A 7713-nucleotide genomic window follows, 5' to 3' on the forward strand; every position below is an offset into this window, starting at 1 on the left:
TAGGATTCTTGATGGTGATTTTGATCACTTCCTTGCCATCGGGTTGCTTACCAAGCACAACCTGTCTCCCCAAGACCTTGTTGTCCTCCTTGTCTTTCCTGGGCTCACCAACAATGACATTAGCTTTATTAGCAAATTCGGCTACCTCTGGCCGAATGAGTAGCTTCTTCCCCTCCAAATCCATGGTATTCATTGGAAAAGGCTGTTTATCAACTTGCATCTCAGAAAAGTTCAATCGTACGTCATTAATGGCCGATTGTATCTGTCGTCGAAAAACATTGCAATCGTTAGTAGCATGAGAAAAAGAATTATGATACTTGCAATAAGCACGCCGTTTTAGCTCTTCAAATGTCGGTAAAGTATGAGATATTCTAATAATCTTAGCCTGCAACAAAGCATCAAATATTCTATCACACTTAGCAATGTTAAAAGTGAACTTCATCTCTTCATCACGATTCTTATGAATCGGTTTCAGATCATTGCAAGTAAAGGGTTTGGCCTTAGATGGCCAAACAAATTCAGTAGCAAAAACATCACCCTCATTGTCCGAATGATCACTGTCATATTCCACCATATTCATCTTCGGACGATCGGCTTTGTATCTATGTACTTCTTTGAGGTCTTTGCTTCGGCTTTCCTGAGCCAAAGCCCTTTGTGACTTGGTTGATATTTAAAAACTCGTAGCCTTCTAGCTTTTCTCTAATGGGAGTTCTCAAACCACTCAGCACTAGGTCTGCCAAGTCCCTCTCAATTATCACCAAACTAAAACATCGGTTTTTTATTTCTCTGAATCTCTTGACGTAATCGGAGACCGATTCATCATGCTTCTGTTTAACCGATGTCAGATGTGACAACTTGAGTTCATTGTCGCCGCTATAAAAGTGATCATGAAACTTCTGCTCTAGCTGCGACCAAACCCGAATGGAACCATGTGGTAAAGAAGAAAACCATGAAAATGCGGTACCAGTTAATGATAAAGGAAATAAACGCACTTTCAATTCATTCAATGAGCCTGCCTCACCCAATTGTGCTAAATATTTACTAACATGCTCCCATGTGGTTTTTGTGCCCTCTCCATTGAACTTAACAAAATCTGGAATTTTATATCCCTTAGGGCACTGGATGGCATCAAAGTACTCGTGGTACGGCTTTTGGTAAATTCGATTCTGAGGTAACTCAACTCCAAAATTTTCTCGAAGCATCTTAGCCATCTCCTCAAGATTAGCTAGACCATCATCCATAGTGGACGATGCAGCTTGTGTCAGTGGCATAGAAGGAGTAGGGTTACTAGTTTTAGGTAGGAATTGTGGTATGTACGTCGACCCATAATTTGGTAATGGTCGAGTGGATGTAGCTGTAAGTAGGGTTTGGTTCGGCGTTGCCACCGAACCTGTCATGCTCATAATAGGATTAATGGGTGCAGCCACAATCTGATTTGTTTGGGTAGGATAATAAGCCATCGGCACGAGAGGCGCCGATGAAATAGGTAAAGCCAGATTAGGGTTTTGCACACTAGCAGCTACACCGTCATTACCACTAGCCGATTGAGATATATTCTTCTGAGCATTAGTATTTTCAATGAAAGTTTGATAAACTAGATTGTTACCATCAGCAATACAACTCTCAATCTCAGCCCACTGCTCGGGAGAAAAAGTAGTACTCACAGAGGGTTTAACCTGCTCGGCTTGAAGAGGAGGGAACTTGATTTCTTCAACCGGAGTGATGTTGCCTTGGCGATCTTTCTTGAATTTTGCAAGGAACTCCTGCAGGTCCTTTTCCTCGCATGCCTTCTTGTACTCCTCATAGACTTGGCGATGATCGGCCGATATCTCATCAAGACTAGGCTTAATTATGTTATCGGCGTCTACCTCAGTTGGCTTGGGAAGATCGGACATGGTGGATGATGACAATTGATCCTCGGTCCCCAGCGGAGTCGCCAAAAAATGTGTTGACACATGAACACGTCATATGTACCCTCGACGTCGGGGGTGACGCACCGCAGCTCACGTCGAAGGAGACCCGACCGACAGCGCGATACGCAAGACAGTCGACGGACGCTTTTGCAGACCCGAAAACCCCACACCCCGAGGAGGGACCCCGTCAGGGAGTGTGGCGGCTGTGGGCTGCCCTAGGTCGATTCGCTCACCCCTAGAGCCTCGGGATTCACAGCTCTCAAACACGAAGAACAGCGAAGAACGAGATAGAAAAACGATGGAGAGATAAAACGTAGATGAAAAAGTAGTATATTGATTTGTTCGATTGTGTGTTGTTCAATCGGCCATCACCCGCAACATATATAAGAGGCGGCTGGACTTCCCGTACAAGCAAAGGATTCATCTAGGCTTTCCTTACAAGAAAAATTACATCAATTCACGTCCTAGAGTCCTAATTCTATTCCAACTCGGATTCAGTCTGAATCTGGCCCAAACTCTGTCTTCCTTCTTGCGCGGGCCGCCGGGCTTGCATATGATCTCCGATCGAGATGGCCCAAATATCAAACTTGTGCGCCTCGATGATACGAACAACTCTCATGTTGATCACCTTTTCAAATAAGGCCATCTTGAATACTTTTCGAGGTCATCTTTATCTTCCAGTCGGACTCGGTCTTGCAGTAGACTGGATTATCTGAGTCTCGTAGTGAATTTGTAAGCTATATATTATCTCTGATGATGATGACTCCAAAATCAAAGTTTACTGTCTTGATGATACGCACAACTTCTATATTGAACACTTCTTCATCCAAGGTCATTTCGATAAACTTTCGAGCACATGTTCAATTTCACTCGGACTTGAGCTCATCCACTCGGATATTAGATACTTTCACTCGGATCGTCCGATTGGACTTTTTCACTCGGAAGACAATCTTTCACTTGGATGACTATATTTCCACTCGGATGACTATATTTCCACTTGGAAGGCACTATCTTATTCAATCGGCAAGTTTTCGTCCCGATGATAATCTTTTCACTCGGAATATTTTCACCTGGACGACAATTTCACTCGGATGATCATATTTCCACTCGGATGACTATATTTCCACTTGAATAATAACAAGTTCATCCGGTCAGCAAACTTTCACTCGAGCGGTAAATTTTCACTCGACCGTAAACTTTCACTCGGATGGTAAACTTTTCACTCGGATTTCCGACTGAAAACATAGCCCGATTTTGATTTGTCTCTCCAGGCCTCATACGACCTCGGATTGAGATGAATTATATATCAAAATCGATCAGCTCGACGAGACGAAACTTTTCCGTGTTGAAGGTTTTCCGATTCAAGGCTGTCTTGATGGCCGAATTACTCGCGCAACCTATCAGACAAGTGTCTGGCATCTCGCGCCATATTTCCGTTGAGGTTCGGTCTGCAGTGTATTGCCTCTAACTTTTGCATATGAACTCGGATTGAGATGATTTATATATCAAAATCAATTGCCTCGACGAGCTGAAGACAACTACTTAAGATTGCTCCTTCATCCGAGATCATCTTGAAGACATGATTGGCCAAAAACCACTCAGAACATTGAATTATGCCACTCGGAGTATAGTTTCGGTCCGTTAGATAAAGTCGAATGAATATAACCGAAACATCAAAGTGGTTCCACTCGGCGACGTGAATCTTTTCATCCTGAAAACCGTTCACTCAAGACATCTTCATTGCAATCTGTATCTTGCCAAAATCAGGTGTCAACACATGCCCCCCCCCTGTTTTTCGGCAAAGCTTGCACGCCGAAAAATAATATACAAAGTGTTTGTTCTAAGGACGATATCAACACTCCATCGGCCATTTATTTTTCTCAGGGTGATAATTATTTATCGGCCATGTTTGTACTAAGGGCGATAATCATATATCGGCCATTGCCTGCTTAGGCTTCCTGCCACACACTCGGGTGGTACTTCTTCAAATATTTGCCATTGAGAGCTCGAGGTAACAATGCCCCTTGTATTGATTCCACCAAATATGAATTTCTGGGAACAACTCTTGTAATTCTAAAATGACCTTCCCAACTTGGAGACCACTTCCCGAATTTTCTATCTCTTGAAACAATCGGCAGAATCACTTTCCAGACGAGATCACCAACTTGAAAGTTCTTCAACTTAACTTTCTTATTGTATGCTCGTGCAACCCTCAACTTGTCTCTCTCTATGGACTTCAAAGCAATCAAACGTTTGTCGGCAACCTCATCAATATTGTCCATCATCAAGTTATAAAAGTCTGCTGCCGATAAATCATTTTGTTTGGCTATTCTCAAAGAATTCAAATTTACTTCCACTGGTAAAACGGCCTCTTGACCATATACTAGCTCATATGGGGTCACCTTCGTAGCACCATGCCTTGAAATTCTATGTGCCCACAAAGCTTCAGACAACAACTCATGCCATCTCCTTGGATTATCTTCAATCTTTTTCTTGATGAGTTTGATTAAAATTTTATTACTAGACTCAGCTTGTCCATTAGCTTGGGCATAATATGGAGAGGAATTGAGCAACTTTATGTTATAAGATCCGGCAAACTCTCTGACTTGGTGTGACATGAAAGATGAACCTTGATCTTGTTGTTAATGTTTGAGGAATACCGAATCTATGAATAATGTGCTCGATTATGAATTGAATTACCTCTGTATGTGTCATGTTCTTGAGAGGTACTGCTTCAAACCATTTAGTGAAATAATCAGTTGCCACCAATACGAACCGATGCCCCTTTGAGGAAGATGGATGAATTTGCCCAATAAATTCTAAACCCCATCCTCTAAAAGGCCACGGCTTGATAACATGATGCAACATAGCAGCAGGAGCCAATTGAATATCACCAAATTTTTGACAAGCTTAGCACCCTTTATAATATCTGAAGCAATCATTAATCATAGTCGGCCAATAAAACCCAGCACGTCGCAATAACCATTTCATCTTGGGAGCCGACTGGTGAGTGCCACAAATGCCTTCATGTACCTCTCCCATAGCAACTCTTGCCTGGTCCTCATCCAAACACTTTAGAAGAACATCATCGACTGTTTGGCGATAAAGACCATCATCTCTCATTGTATACTTGAAAGCCATACGCCGAACAGCCCTGTCCACCCTTTCACTCGGATTGCACAAGTAATCAACAATGAGCTTCCTCCACTCGGGATTGTCACCTGCACTAGATTTTTTGTTAATGACCGAATCCGTGGATTCTGGTTCGGCCTCTTCTATACTGGTAAGACAAGACATCCGACTTTGAGAAATATGAAACATGCCATGATCAACATGGTATCCAGATGCTTGCTGTGGCAACTCATTTGCTCTCCAGTTGCCATGTCTAGATATATGTGCAATGCTAAAACAATCCAAAGTAGAGATTATATCTAGACATTTATCAAGATAAACATTAAGTGATTCGTCCAAACACTGAAAGACTTTGGATATTTGCTGCACCACTAGTAACGAATCACCATAAGCCTCAATATGTGTAACACCTATAGCAAGTAACATCTCTAGGCCGAATAACAATGCTTCATATTCAGCTTGATTGTTTGTGCAAAAATATTCTAAACGGCATGAGGCTTCAAAAACAGCACCATGAGGAGATATATAAACAATACCAACACCTTGGCCATTGCTACAAACTGAACCATCAAAGTATAATCTCCATGGTACTAATGAAACAAGGTTCATATCAACATCATGCTTGTTATTAATCTGATGTTCAACAATGAAATTAGCAACAATTTGGCCTTTCATGGATTTTAGAGATTCATAAGCCAAATCATATTCAATCAAAGCATAAGCCCACTTGCCAATTCTACCACTAAGAATTGGCCTATGCAACATGTATTTAATGACATCGGTTTGACAAGATACTACACAAACACTCGGCACTAAATAATGTCTCAGTTTTGTGCAAGCATAATATAAGCATAAACATAATTTCTCAATAAATGTATACCTTGTCTCTGCGTCCAATAAGCGGTGGCTCAAATAAGTGATGACATGCTCTTTTCCTTCGGTCTCTTGAGTTAGAACAGCACCAATAACCCCTTCCTCTGTTGCAATGTAAAGTCTGAAGGGTTCCCTATGCTAGCGTGCTCTCATCACCAGAGGAGTGCACAAATAATTCTTGATCATATCAAATGCTTCTTGCTGTTTTGCCCCCCAAGTGAAATCAACATCATTCTTTAACCGAAGGATAGGAGTAAATGCATCAACTTTCCCTGATAGATTAGCTATGAACCTTCTCAAATAATTGACCTTGCTAAGGAACTTTTGCATATCTCTCTTGCATGTTGGAGCCTCCACTTTCTGTATAGCCTCTATCTTTTTGGGATCAATCTCTATACCATCTTCATGAATAATGAAATCCAAAAACTTGCCAGCTGACACGCCGAAAGCACATTTCAAAGGATTCATTTTCAGTCCATACTTTTTCATTCTTTCAAAAGCTAAACGCAAATCGGCCAAGTGAGATTCAAAAGCATCCGATTTGACAACAATATCATCAATATAAACTTCAAGTATGACACCGAGTAAATCATGAAAAATCAAATTCATAGCCCTTTGACATGTGGCGTTAGTATTTTTTAATCCGAATGTCATCACTGTCCACTCGAATAAACCAAGGAAACCAGGGCATCGAAAAGCTGTCTTGTACATGTCCTCTTCGGCCATAAAAAATTTCACTCGACCGGTAAATTTTCACTCGACCGTAAACTTTCACTCGGATGGTAAACTTTTCACTTGGATTTCCGACTGAAAACATAGCCCGATCTTGATTTGTCTCTCCATGCCTCATACGACCTCGGATTGAGACGATTTATATATGAAAATCGATTGGCTTGACGAGACGAAACTTTTCCGTGTTGCAGGTTTTTAGATTCAAGGCCATCTTGATGGCCGAATTACTCGCGCAACCTATCAGACAAGTGTCTGGCACCTCGCGCCATATTTCCGTTGAGGTTCGGTCTACAGTGTATTGCCTCTAACTTTTGCATATGAACTTGGATTGAGATGATTTTTATATCAAAATCGATTGCCTCGACGAGACGAAGACAATTCCTTAATATTGCTCCTTCATGTGAGGTCATCTTGAAGACGTGATTGGCCAAAAACCACTCGGAACATTGAATTATGCCACTCAGAGTATAGTTTCGGTCGGTAAGATAAAGTCGAATGAATATAACCGAAACATCAAAGTGGTTCCACTCGGCGACGTGAATATTTTCATGCTGAAAACCCGTTCACTCGAGACCATCTTCATTGCAATCTGTATCTTGCCAAAATCAGGTGTCAACAGTATGCTTCCACATTCTGACTGATCTGAGTGAGTAAACACTTCTGAATCATCCGCATGAATGTGGCTTCAGCGTTCTTCAAGCCGAATAGCATAGTGACATAATAGAAGCACCCAAATGGGATGATGAAAGCTGTTTTTATCTCATCGGGTCCATACAGACGGATCTGATGATACCCGGAATAGGCGTCCAAAAAGAACAAACGCTCACACCCCGCAGTCGAGTCGACTATTTGGTCGATGCGAGGGAGAGGAAAGTGATCTTTCGGGTAGGCTCGATTGATATGTTTGAAGTCAATGCACATGCGGAGTGAGTCGTCCTTCTTTGGGACCATGACAACATTAGCTAACCACTCGGAGTGATAAATCTCTCGGATAAACTCAGCCGCTAGAAGCCGAGCCACTTCTTCACTGATTGCCTTTCTCTTCTGTACGGCGGACCGTCGA

The sequence above is a fragment of the Triticum dicoccoides genome, chromosome 3A (genome assembly GCF_002162155.2).
Source record: "Triticum dicoccoides isolate Atlit2015 ecotype Zavitan chromosome 3A, WEW_v2.0, whole genome shotgun sequence".
In the NCBI taxonomy this organism is placed as follows: Eukaryota; Viridiplantae; Streptophyta; class Magnoliopsida; order Poales; family Poaceae; genus Triticum; species Triticum dicoccoides.